This window comes from Opisthorchis viverrini (genome assembly GCF_000715545.1).
Source record: "Opisthorchis viverrini unplaced genomic scaffold opera_v5_230, whole genome shotgun sequence".
Classification (NCBI taxonomy): Eukaryota; Metazoa; Platyhelminthes; class Trematoda; order Opisthorchiida; family Opisthorchiidae; genus Opisthorchis; species Opisthorchis viverrini.
In genome coordinates this window covers 698,153-712,258 of record NW_008751885.1, presented here as the reverse complement: position 1 = coordinate 712,258, position 14,106 = coordinate 698,153, and positions in this window count along the sequence as shown.

Below are 14,106 nucleotides of genomic sequence, written 5' to 3'. Positions count from 1 at the left end.
CAACCTAGCAGGATTCCAGCCCTCGTGCCTCCTTCAGGTGGCATGGCAGCTAGGCACCGGAAGGGTGCTACAGCTGAACGAGAAAGAAGAGAGACCAGACAAACCACACACCAGGTATTGAAAGGTATGTGGCTAGTACTACAGAGAGACTTTGGAGTGACGAAGTACCTGGCAAAGAAGAATTCCACCCAATGAAGTACGAATTAGGACAAACAAAAATGAGGGTACATCCAACTAAGCGGTTGCCATATTCTGCATCCTTTATCAAGGAGTTCAAATGAGAGGTCAAACTTACTCGCCATCCGGTTGCCGGCTAAGCTGAAGAACAAACTGTAGATTTGAGTGAGACAGATATTTGGCTCGTTCAGATGCTTTAGAACAAGATGCAGGATGCGGAGCCTCGGGAGCCTCAAGTTCATCGCTCATACACCACTGTAGCCGTACCGAGGTGGCGGTGAGCATCGTGGGTGCCATGAAACGAGGAGGACCCGGACAGAGAGGGAGCGTAGTAAATGACAGACTTGCTGAGAAGGGTCCATAGCCAAGCGCGTTAAGCGCACGCACGCGAACTCTGTTCATTAGGGGAGAATTCAGTCGCGTAAACGTTCGGCTGCGAAATAGGTTTTCTCAGATTCTGCCTGGTTGAAACATCTAAAGTGGGGTTACCTAAAAGCAGGAGAGTACCGGCTGGAGAGCAAGTCATTCTGAACTGAAGGACAGAATTTGTCCGTATCTCAGCCTTTTACAAAACACTTACCCTCGAAACTGCCTATTTTTGGTCAAGATTTTCGGAGCGTTTTTTCTGTTTTATGTTTTTTGGCTTGTACGTGAGTAAACGCCTGAAATTTTGCCCACTGTAACTTTCTTCTGGTTGCCTGATTGAATACAAATAGCTGAATGAAAAATATTCAAGGTGAACAGGTAACCGAAAATTCGGCATGAACCTTTTCACAGCAAACCGATTGAAGACTTGTTCTTGCAGTGGTAAAATAAAGCTTTATCCAAGACAGATCCAGAACCAGTGGAGAATACTTAAAGTCAATCCACACTGATGGGAGTCGGGATTTTTCAGAAATGCCAGCACAAACTTTTCGGCAATGTAAAATAACCTCTACACCACAGTAAAATGCATGAAAATGTCGTGCGATCCTCTGGTTATTATTTAAGTTCAGGAGAAAAATGAGTAAATAAAATGAATTTCACATTTACACAAGAGATATGATTGTTTTTTGCAATCAGCTATTTATTCTGGAGCAGAAGGGCAACCGTAATGATATACTTTGGGAGTGACGTTTTCTGGGAGTTTCCATCTATATGAGTACACTTTAAGTATACGACGGTTTTTGATTCTAAGTGATGGGGAACATCAAAATCAGCCAAGTTGTACTACAAAGAACACCATACAGCTCCTTTGTAAGTTAAAAAATACTTGTTCAGTTATTGAATGACTGACTGGTATGTACCGCACAATTAGGCGATGAATTAAAAACGGAATTGTTGCTTGGATTCTCTGAACTTTTCACGAATAATAAGTACATGGAAAGCCAAGTCACTCTCCTAGATGGTAGAGGAGAAATCGGTTAAAAATCCAATTTACGGATATCACGCCCCATGAATTTAGAATAAACCAGCATATCGAACAGGAAATCAACTGGTGCTTGAAGCAGGCGCGAAGTTCAACAAATTATATTACCCAAGCGAAAGGTATTCTACTTGTGTAAAACCGCCTGCTACTGATGAAGAGTGTGAGTAGTGCCTGTTCGAGGTTAAAATAACTCTGCAATTATCTACCACTCAAGTTCAAACTTGCTTGTTGCTTCCACCGTGTTCTTCATTGCGACCAGGATGTTTGGAAGCACATCTAAAAAGACTTGTTTTATGTAACCCTAGGCGAATGAGACTTTCGTTTCTTATCCGATGCACTGTGAACACTCATATTTTGCATGTGGGAAAATCTGTATCCCGGCGGTTCCTATCATCTACTAATTCCTACGGAGGGTTTCATTCTGACTTTGATGCACTTAACAATATTCACAATTTTTCAAGTTTTAGTCCATATGTGGCTCATATTGCATGCGATTCAAACTGATAGTGGCTTTTTCCACCGAACAACGCCCTAAAGCAAGAAATCCAGGAGTTCTACCGCGTGACACAACCGTTGGTTGATGATTTTTTGAACCTGTGACTAATGGATTTTCGCCTCCTATTCACATTCAGCCAAGTGGCGAAAAACTATAGGGTGATCTTACCTCTTTACAGCAAATGTTCTGTATCTATCACCAAGTAATGCATTTCCTGAAAGGGTCGGGTTCAAAGCGACCACTCAAGTAAAAAATCACTGGATGAATTTTCCGTGACCTAATGCATGTTTCACAAGACTGCTGAAATGCCGTCGACAACCGATAATTTGTTTCGCCATTCTTGGGTTTTCTACGGAAGACGTGATCCAAGGGATTTACAAATGAATACTGAATTGTACGCAACTGGTGGAAGAAATTCATTTGCAAAAAAATAAGCTGGTGTTGCCATAGTCTCAGCTAGACCTCTTGTTTATAATATTCTTCGACTGGATTTGCTGCACAAAAGTTAACTTGGTGTATTCTCCCGATACAATCCGCTACGTATTAGCAGTTTGAAATTTTGTGCATCTCAACAAGTTAGAGGTGGGAACAACACCTGAGTGAACAGACCCAGAAGGCTCAAACAGCAAGTGGAATTTGGAAAAACCTGCAGTCTTATGGGTAGTGCAGTAGGCTGAGAAAATGTACGATGATCTGTCGAACATCATACCAAACGAAACAAGAGGCGGTCTTTATGCAGCCTATTTATTTGTGAAATATCGCAGACAAGAAATCAGGCAGTTTTCCAGAACAACGGGGTAAATCGTAGATGGATGAGCAGTTTCGGAGATACACTGGTTTAACAACGTACCTTTCGTTTACTGTGCGCTGTCTCCATAAGTGTGGAAGATAGTACTCAAAGTTTTGTTTTCACCAACCAGCCGTCAGTGACCGACTTCGGACTATGTTATCCATACTGGATTTCGCCATGCATAGGTTTTCTCTTAGGTGACGCCAGTGTCCGACGGGCTTGTTGTATCGGAGTTTTCGCAAGCCAGTTGCCATATTTCGCAAGTGGGTTCTTTTTCTATCATTAAGTTCCTCCTTTACAATCCTGCAAGAAAAAGTGAAGTCCGTTCACTCCCAAATTTCTAATCGTTCAATACGCAACGAGATGCACTTCGTTTGTCTGTGCCGTGTATAATGCAATTGCCCATTTAGTTGCACGCCTCAGGTAGGCTGAGTTCACAATATAGGTCGTCAAAGAGCTTGGGCTCAGCCGAATAACCTGTGAATCAAGTGACTCAAATCCATATCGACAATCAAGCTGGAACTGTGGGCAAGGAATGCAATGATGGTGCATTTCATCGCATGACATTTGTGTCCAGACAGCTTTTCTATGAATAGAGAAACTTGCCATCCTTCTAGTAAACCACGAAGCGTTCCGTGGGTAGATGCTGATTTCACAGAATGACCCAATAGTGGCATGATATCTTTAAGAATTCTCTCTCCTGGCCCATCCAATTGCAACTTTACTCAGGGTATTAGGTAGATCTAGAGGGACGACAAATTTAATTCCACATTTATACTGTAAGGCTGCATATTTGCAAACAAACCAACTTAATAATTGCCAAGTGGATGTTGAGGCAACAAACATGTGGTTTCTTCCCAGTTCGTGCGCTAATTACAGGTCATCTACCGTAATTAAATCATGCTAGTAAACTCAACCAAGTTTGATGAGTGTAGCTAGCCGGAAATGTTAGAAAATTTGGACTGTTTTGAAACTATTTTCATTGCAACTGAGGTGCTGCTGGACAGTACTTGATTGTCAGATCGATATATACACTGCAATGAAACTGAAAGGGAGAAATAAGCAACGAGGGCATCCTGCCATTTTTTTAGTGCTTGGATAAGTTTTTTGCAGTTGGGGAAACATTCTGAAGCACATATTTCCACCTTAGTGGACAAACCAATGAACCGTACTGCTTTCCTGTCATGGCTACATAAGTCCATCTTATGCAGTAAATCTGATCAATAATCTTTTGTACACCTTTTTGCTAACAGAATAAGATGTGTCCCCAAATGTCTTGGATAACCAGTTATCCGTTTCATCACGTGAAACTGTTACACTTACTCTGATAAAAACGAGGGGATATCATCACACTTCTACAGCTGTCATACGGCCGTCACCTTGAGAACCAGCCATCCACCTACAGTATTCTGCCGTGAAGAAGACTAGCCTACTCAGTGTACTCACTACCTGGCAATTTTGAAGCCGAGACGAACAAGTTGTAGTATAACAAGCGAACCATGTATCCGAATGCAAGCGAATTCCGAGAAATTTTGTGGAAAGCAATAGTTGCAGATGAAGTTACGGGAAACGTGGAGTATTTATTTTTTCCAAAAATCCTGCATGGGTCTTTGCGTTTGTACCTGATCTTGTTGTTTTGCCTACTTTTGCTGCTCTTCTCTTACTGTCAACTCAGTTTAATGAGCACAGAAGGAAGAATAATTTACCAGTTGCGTGAGCCTTCCATCTGAGATGTCATCGCTTGAGGAGCGAGTTATCACGTGTTCACGTGATGTGTGATAAATGGAGCCGTCTCCCACTTAATTGAGAGTTAAACACCCTATCGATCGACAGTTGGTGGCCGAACGGGAGGTTGCGGGTTCCCAAAGTCCGTGTTACTGGTGATTTCCAAAAAGGAAGAAATATCTGTGGGGTGGTTTTCGATTATCTGACACAATGATCCCGCCTACAGGATAGATTTTCCCAGCTGCTGCAGGAAACGCGATCTTTGTTGTGTCTGGAGAATGTCACACACTGACTCTTTCCGCACACAGGTAGATAACCAGGTTCAGATCGGGTCACATCGATTGTATGCATCAACCGCCTTGTAAACTTAATCAAGCTTCCCACGCCTGAGTTGTGTTTGCAGCTCCTGGCGCGACTGTAAGGGAATGACTGAACTCTGGTTTCAGGAGAATCGATATGGGCCTGAGCGACTACAGAGTGCACTAAATAGTATTACATCCAAAACCCTAGAACAGCATTGCATGAGGAAGTTTTCAGTCTGGAAATGCAGTGACTGCTGTGATCTCGAGGTGATTTGCAAGTTTCACTCTCTCTCTCACACACACACTTAATGCCTCTACACTGACATTCCTTTGTTCGTTAATTAATTACTAGTCGGTGGTGGTGTGATGGTTCGCATTAGGTTGCCTCTCTCGGAACATGCAATGGTAAGGTCAGTGAAGGAATTTAAATGGAACTTTAACACCAAATCTCTTCCAAAATAACGCGCACATTCGGAGGCAGACGATCCCTTACCATGTGGCAAGTTCAAGCAGTTCAGTTAGCAGAAAAACCCAAAGTTTCTCCACTTGTCAGGTGTGTGCTAGTAATCACTTTCCTTGGGTAACGTTCAGCAGCCAAGCACGGAGTTGGTAAACCCATCTACAAATGTGTGGATGTATACTTGCTACTAGGAACATATCATCTGGTTGTTCTCGGCCTCCCTGCAACGCACGGTTTGGGAGGTGTGGTGCTCTCAAGATAAGACTTCACCCATAGATTGCTTCACCTATGGCTTTATGAACAGCACGAATCCAAACTGCAGTGCTTTGTCAGCAAAACCACCCCTTCTGTTTCATCCATCCAATTCCTTTGTGAAATTAATGAGAGCGAAACGAAGCAGTTTAACAGGATAAACTGAACTTAACTCTTCCATACTGATTAGATACTTTCAGAATCGATATCTGAACATGATAACGGACGGAAAATTGGATAAACTAATGTATAGGCCAGTGATAAAATTGGGTGGAGCAAATTACGTTTATCAGTTTGGACAAAAGTACCAAAACTATTGCTTTCATTCAATACCTACCTTATCAACCCGCAGTGAAGTGGGTCATTACTTTCACATATTTACACAAACTGGGTTTGTAGGGTTCAATCCTCGTCACTTAAGCGAAGCTTTGAAGGTGGTTGCCATTTTGGCAGTTAAGTGTTCTTGGGAGAGCTTTATTCATTCAGCGCGCTGTTCTATCATCCTGGTTTCCTTTGAATCATAGTATGATAAAAACTGTTATTACAGAGGCATTCCTCATTTTTCATCCCGTCGATCGATCGTTACGTACCTTTTTAATAAGCTACTTGATTGTTCGGTTTTCAAGGTCTTTTGTAATGTACCGTCTCAGAGAATTTTTTGAGCTCTGGTGAACAGACCTTGTGCAATGAGATGTCAATCTCTTGAGCAACCCATCTTCGCCTCTGACCATCCACACATCTAGGAAGCAGGGATACCCGCCTGCTTCGTATTCAGCCGTGTATTCAATATAAGTAAGAGTTTCATTCGAATAAATTGGCGTCGGTTGCGCGTGTCAGCTGACATCCGACACAACATCAAAATAGCAAGTGTAGATGTATGCTTTCTGCAATGACTGAAGTAATTTTCTGTTTTCTAGATAACTCAAATTCACGACATCGAGTAGTCGATATTGATTCTTGTCAAAGCAGAACTGTTCATCTTAGTGCGCAGTAAGTATAGGGATAGAAAACTATGAGTAGTGATACGTGTTCATATTATCTCACTCGTCACCTAAACAGCAACGTTTGTTACGACGGAGCACAAAAGGCCGGACACAGATTGTGTGTCAGAGACTGTAAAATTTTGAATCATATCAATAGCAAACGATTGAACGTACCGAAAGGATACGAGCCCTGTATTGTGGAGGCATCCGTTTCACAATTTCTGGCCTCAAAATCCGCACCACTTTTCCAACAGACGATTGCAGAGTCAGCAGGTTTCCATGATAGACCCGCTCGAGTCCAATAGCCGTACCAACCATCTGTAAGATTGATTGTATCGATTGTGGTTGTGCCTACGCATGACGTGCCAGCAGAAAAGTGAGGGTAAGAATCAACAAGCATAAGCACCACTTTCAGCCGTTCCACGAAACCCGAGGGAGTAGAACAGCATATGAAAATGGAGAGAACAGACGGTGTAGTGCCATTAGGCGTACGGAGGACGCCTATAGGTAGGCCGCGTTGGTAGGCAGTTTTCACCTAAGTGGAGTCATTAGCAGAAGTAAGACAAGACCCAGCCCATCCGCACAGAATAACACAAAATGTGAGTGGCACTCAAGACGAATCTTCAAAACAAGTGCACCCGAAATATCGAACCCTAGAACCGGACCAAATCCACCCAAGTTTCCCTCTCATCTATAGTCCTCAATAGTGGCCAGCCCACACCAATAAACAAAAGCTCTCTAACAAGCACCGGTTTAGCCCGCTAGTCGAAAGAAAGATTGTTGATTGAACCTACTTCCGCCTCACAATTCAACCAATGTTGTAAGGTGGTCACTTGGCTGTCTTTATGCCAATGACAAGACGTTTCCCGGAAGTAAATGCACCTGCTTTTTTCAAACTTTCTGAAACATGGTAGATTTTGTGTATATTTCCTAACTAATGGGTAATAAGCGTCGGTACGCATTAAGCGCACCAGCTTTACCCCATTCATTAGGGTAACGATGATATGTAAGCGAAATTGTTAATCACTGTCGAGATGACTGTCCGTTAATCCCGCCAGAATGATGTATGCCATTCGTCTCGAAAGACGACTACCTCAGAAGGCTATGCCTCCAAGTGTATCTTTTCAATGACAGCTCCAAATAATACGCATTTTGGAAAACTCACAGTTTACGCTTAAGAGGTTTGAGCGATTTCCCAGAGCCCTGAACACGTTTTGGCATGTGAACAAGCGGTTTTTGCAAACCCGCCAAAATGTCGTCCACTATTAAACTGTGCTGTTTGAAGCGTAGCGACATACGTCCAGTATATACCTGTACCGATCATTAAACTGCATAACGATCACGTCACGCCATAGCAAGACTCTGGACAGATACGCTTTATTGCCAAATATTTTGAGGTGTCTATCGTGGAAACCTCGTTTGAGCTATAGTATGAGCTGAGCTCGGATTTCTGGAGGCCTGGAAAAGTTTCAATGCAGAAATGAATAGATGAATAGAAGATGATGTAAAGATGCGTAATGACTCAAGACGTAATGTGGGACACGACTTTAGGTTGTTAGATTGTCCTTTGTGGTGATTCATCGCTCATGAGTTGCTGTTCACGCTAGGAGTGTGGCTTTTGCGCTAAAACCTTACCATGTACTTTTCGCGACAGTCTGAAGGCAAGAAGGAGTTGTAGAACATTTGCGTATTTTACTTCTGTCGAATGCGCTTTAATTGATAACGTCTGTCGTAGCACATTAAGTGACGAGTTTGTAACAATCTATCGAAGTGGACGATCGACGTGATGCGGAAGGCTCACAGATTAGATCTCCAAAACTGCTGTCAAACCAGAAGGCCTTTGATAGAACAGCTAGAGAAAGCAGAGGATCAGGAATGCGTATAGATCTCCACGGAAGAGTGCAACACACCTTGTTGTTGTGGTCGATCAGGTAGCAATTGATCTGTCTGCCAAGTTTGCGAATTTTCATAGCATAATTTGTGCACAGCTCAGTGGGTACTTACTCAACCAGTTTGCTTTTATGTATAGATTCTACAGATTATCCGGTACTTGGATAGCTAACTGTTGTGTCTCATTGACCTGTCCTCAGTGTGATCCGTGATTCCCAGATTCGTCTGTTCCATCAGATAACCTGTCTTCGAAAGGTTTGACAGGTGTTCCTTTCGCAAGCACTGTGAGAAAAGATCGACGAGAAGTATTTCCCGATATTTGTAGAGACACGCGGTGCATAAAGGTGTAGATGGAGACTGTGCACCAGCACAAGCAGGCAAGAGATAGTTCCATTCTCAAGGGATGATTTACATAAATGAACTAGGCAAAGGCTACTCGTTGCAAGAGTAGCCGCAACGTTGTCCCCTGTTATATCTGCCACACAAATTGACGCCTATCAGTGTCTAATCTATCTAATTTCTATCTAATTTCCAATTCAACAGTTGCGTATACGAAATTCTGTTTTCGTTATTTCTATGCAACTAAAGTATCTTAATGTGTGACACGAGGTATGGGACAGGTGTATGAAACTGTATGGTCAGATACCATCTACTAACCTCGGATGAGACCCAAAGATTGTGCCCCCAGTGGGGGACGAATATGATGAAGTGATTGCGAGTCAGAAGAGAAGCTCGCAAAGAATTTTATAACGTAATTAATCGAAGGGCGTTTCCTTTGTTTTGCACAGACAGATTTTTACGGACACAAACCATGTCTGGTTTTGCTCAAGGCCTCAAAAATCTCCTCAGTGTGAACATGTTCTGCTCAGTTTTTAAAGAATACACCTCATTTGACCAGGTAAATGAGTATTTTTAATAATGTTTGCGCTGTCTGAACAACCAAAATCGCGCTGTAAATCCACCCTATTAAGAACGAGGTTTACTGGTTTAGAGCAAATTTGGTGTCTGTGTGCTAATTGGTGACCGTATAAAACCACGATACCTTCCTTCTCTCAAAAGCCGGATCATGACTGCCGGAAAGTTGCAAAATACACTTTGTATTCTGCTCTTCTGTTTGAGTTTCGAAGGTAAGTGAAATGTGTGAATGAGTTAAACTCTTCGAAAAGTTTTCAGCCATAGAAAAGGTCAGGAATATTTTATACCATAATTTAGACAATCTTTACCAAAATATGCAATAAATTTTGCTCTCTAAAAAATAAGCTTGCGCGACTCTATAAAATACATACATTTAATAGCAAACTCAACTGTCGTAGGGGGAACAACGTCAAATCCCTACCAAATACTGCTTATTTGAGGCCCTTAAAGAGAATCCCCACTGGAATACACCTCTGAACCCAAAAAAAGATAGCATCATCTGAAATGTCATGATTCCTTAGGACAATCGTCTCACAGAACAGCAAATTTTACGGTCGAACACTACCTTGGAATCCTGGACGACTAAAGAGTGCCGAATGTGCAGAAGATAAATGACCAGTATATTGTGTACCTAAAGTAACGATCACATACAATGAGGATTGCGTGGGTCATGGAGTCGATCCTATCTAAAGCCGAGGATATCTGATTGAAATAAAGAGCAAACCGCATTCCTCCAAACAGTCTGAGTCATCCATCTCATCTGCCTGACCTATTCAAGCACAAAAGCGTGTTATGGTAAAATCTATCCGAGAAAATTAACTTAGAACTATGATAGAGTTACCAGAAATTTTTATTAATCTATTGCTTTTCAACACAGATAGCGGGATATTGACAAAACCTACCGTGAATTTGAGGCAGCATGTCAGATTTCTTTTGGTACTCCACTAAACGTTTGCAATGCAAGGTTACTTGAGTTGTTGTTCTGAACACAGAGCTATCCGAGTCTGGTAACATCTGTAACCATACTTGATTAGCCGTGAGTTGGCCTCATCATTGTGTCCCGTATAAAAACCCACAGAATAATGGATACATTGTTCTTCTAAACTGGTTAATCTTACAGTCCTCGAATCAAGGGATAAATGGTAGATATTAAAACATAAGCCCGGGAAAATTCTAACACTGACCTACACGTACAAGAACGCAAAATTGAAAGATGCACCAGCCACTCTAAGACATGTGTAAGTGCCACGGGTCGCCGATGACAAACATCACGTGATAAAATACATCTGGGGTGACTGAAATGGGGACGCTGTATTTTTGTTTCCACAACTCCAAGCATACAATTCCGTTCAAGTAATCGACTGTCTAGCTGTCCTCCGAATTTGTCTCAGTGTTAAGATGGAATTTGTTAGGGTAAGACTGTTAAGATAAGTGTATGATCCGGAGAGTTTAAGTGCTACAAACGTTCACGTTTCCAACAAACACACTGTCCGGTATTTTTTACCCGCTTGGTAAACTGTTTTGTGGTTTGATATTTTATCCGGTTGAACGAAACTTATTGAACACAAAAACCACCTTGTCAGATGGTTGTCAGGTTGAACGACTGTCATTAGCTGATGAGCGAGCCATGGCCTTTTGTACGCGGCATTTGAGGGGTTCGGATCGATGTCAGTTGACTTGCTGGTGTTAAGTTCATATGAACCGTCAAGGACTAAGTTTAAGCTGACTTGTAACCAAGTGAAGTCGATCTATACCAAAATGCCGAAAAGCACTGTTTAGCCACCATTTTTGTTTTGAATCGCGATTAAAGCGCATGTCACGAAGCTCCAGAACTCCACTTGAGCGCCAAAAGCTCGACTGAAGACTTAGTCTGCAAGTACTATACGACCGTCGCTGGGCAGGGATTTCTTGACTGGTACTAAAAACTCAAATGGGGGAATCCTTTAAGTTGCTTAATCATATATGGTATTCTACCTGCTGCATGATGTGATACTATGGAACAGCGATTATATCTTCACTTTCTCCCTTGTGTCGACTGATCAATAACCTGGGGACAAAGTTTAACTCCGGACAGAGTGATGCCAAGAAACTAGGTTAAGGACGCATGCTTTTCTGTTGATTTCGGATATCGAGAGATTACGTATCGAATATCTTCGATACGTTGGTGACTTATGGAAAGGTAAATTTCGTGACGTTTTCGACCCAGGCTTACCTGTATGTGAAAGAGTATCAAATCCACTTTTATGCAGTATATGTAGTTTGTCAATCAAGGATGCTAGCTTTGATCGCAATTTCTCCGTTAACTTAGCATGCAGCCACAAAGAGAAACATTCCGAGACAATCATCACGGATAAGCCAATCTTCTGTTTACCTATCCCGTTTAGGCCAGCACACATGACGCGCGTGACAAAAAGTCGATTGCTTCACACTCAAAGACATCGAAATATCTCACGGCAACTGTTTACATTGTTCTCAACCTTGCAAATCGTTCCTTAAATTTAATCCGTGTATTTTTACGTTTTTGAATTTAGTTCTGAACTCCTCAGGTAAATTTTCTGCTATCAGTCCTACCATCGTCACTCTGCTTGCGCTTCATTTGGCGTTTAATGGATATTAAATTTGAGAACTACAAAAAAAGTAGATGGATATATTATTTGTTTGACCTGGGAATTTTGTTCATTTGTTATTGTGTTGAAAAATTCCACCATCTAACTAAACAATCGTATATTAAATCGCTGTATATATGTCTACTTTGAAGTGGCTACTGGTGGTCGTCACAAGCGCAAAATTCCTGCGAGTTTTCACTGCATAATGATGCAAAGTGTCAGGAAGTTCCGACAGATTTGTCCAAAGCTGGCATTTCCCACACTGCAGGCTTCAGTTGATTGGTGGAGGGTTGGTCACGTGACACTAGGGTCAACAGATGTACGCTGGTAAATTCTAAGGTTAATTGCACAACCCACAAGTTAGAACGTGCGGACGATTTCACCAGGTGTTGTTGTGGGATGCAGCATACCATTATTCTTAGTTTGAGATTTCCTCAAAGCCTCAATGACTTGGAGTGGTAGTACCAAGTCCAGTTGTCTTCCCATTGGGATAAATTAAAAAATGAATCATCTTTCACTTGAGTTTACTAATGATGTGGAGACCTTGGTTTCACCAACAAATTTACCGTCATTTATATCGCTACTGAAACATGTTCTCTGGACGGCAATCATATCCAGACCTCACTGGCCGAGAATATACGACCGAGGACTCTGAGTACACTCACAACGGCAAGCACTGACAATGAGCTATGTAGTGTAGTTTAGTATAGGCTCCAAGAGATAATCGGGTTATTCATGGAATACAACTCTGATCTGTTTGCCAAACTTCTTTCAGACTGATGCGTTTGAGAATGCAAGCTTAAGGGGACATCGCAGGAAACGTGCACTACACCAGCCAGTCGCGAAAACTCTCATAACCATTACCCCACACACCCAACAAAATCTACACGTCGATTTTAATAATGTGCATTCTGAAAAAAAAATCACGGAAAATTAAACGGGCCACCAAACACTAGGTTTACGCCCCAAGCTACAGAATTGCAAATGATACTGTCTCTGCTCTTGAAATACGTGAAGCACCCGACAACCACTTCAGGCGATTAGAGTCATAAGATACGCTGATCTACCGAATCAGCGGTACCTGGACTGCCTGTGGATTCACTGAAGAGTTAGTTAGTGTCTAAAGTGGGCACACCACTGTTATTTGAACATGCCACCTTTGCAGTACCAATGACAGCCACGCCAAATCTATGCAGGGTTTAGTGTGTCTCAGCATCATCATCTAAAGGCAAAATAATTGAACCAAAAAACGATACCAGAAATATAGATCTCGTGAGGATACGCAAATGATCCATTCATGCTTACTTGAGGAAGAGAAATTAGATTAGTAATTCACCTGCTGTTCTCATCTGAACACAGGAATATCATTCGTAACACCAACTTACCTGGGTGGGATGCTGATATCTCATGAGACAGTGGATTTGCTAAAGTACCGTTGGGGCATGTAAAAACCCATCCTGAGCTCGTCGAAAGAAACCTAAACATGAGTGCCCTCTACAAGCGGTGGCACTGGTTAGCTTTACATGTGATCCTCTTATTATTGTGTTGCATTGCGTCATATTTTAACACGTTTATTCCTTACCTAGATACGCTACAACGCCCGCAGGTTACCAAGTAAACATAAAGCCGGTGTTATCTGGGATTGCAAACGATATGAGTGGAAACAGAATTTTTTAATTTAAAACTCTGAGCTTAAGTTTTCCAGCCTAAAAACGCTCCATTTCAAAGGGGTACTCAGGTGAGGCTTCCTGACTTTCATTAAAAAACGTTCTACATCATCGCTTTTATGATGCCCGCGTAAACTCCATAACTTCTGCAAGGCAAGTGTGCGTGACACAGAAAAGATTATTTAGACGATCTCTATGGTGACATGATAGAATTATTTTGAGGTACTGGAGGTGGTCATCCATGATTCTAGGGAATACTGTCTTTCGAGCAGATGACCTTCCGCTTGTTTTGAAGGGCAAATCAGGTGTTTTCAGCGCGCACTCTGAATTGCATACACAGCCCAAATTAGTGCAATCGGAGTTTAAAACCTGACACCTAGCCAGGCTGAAGTTTTTGACCTTCCAGCTGCTACTCTGACATATCGCACAGCGCAA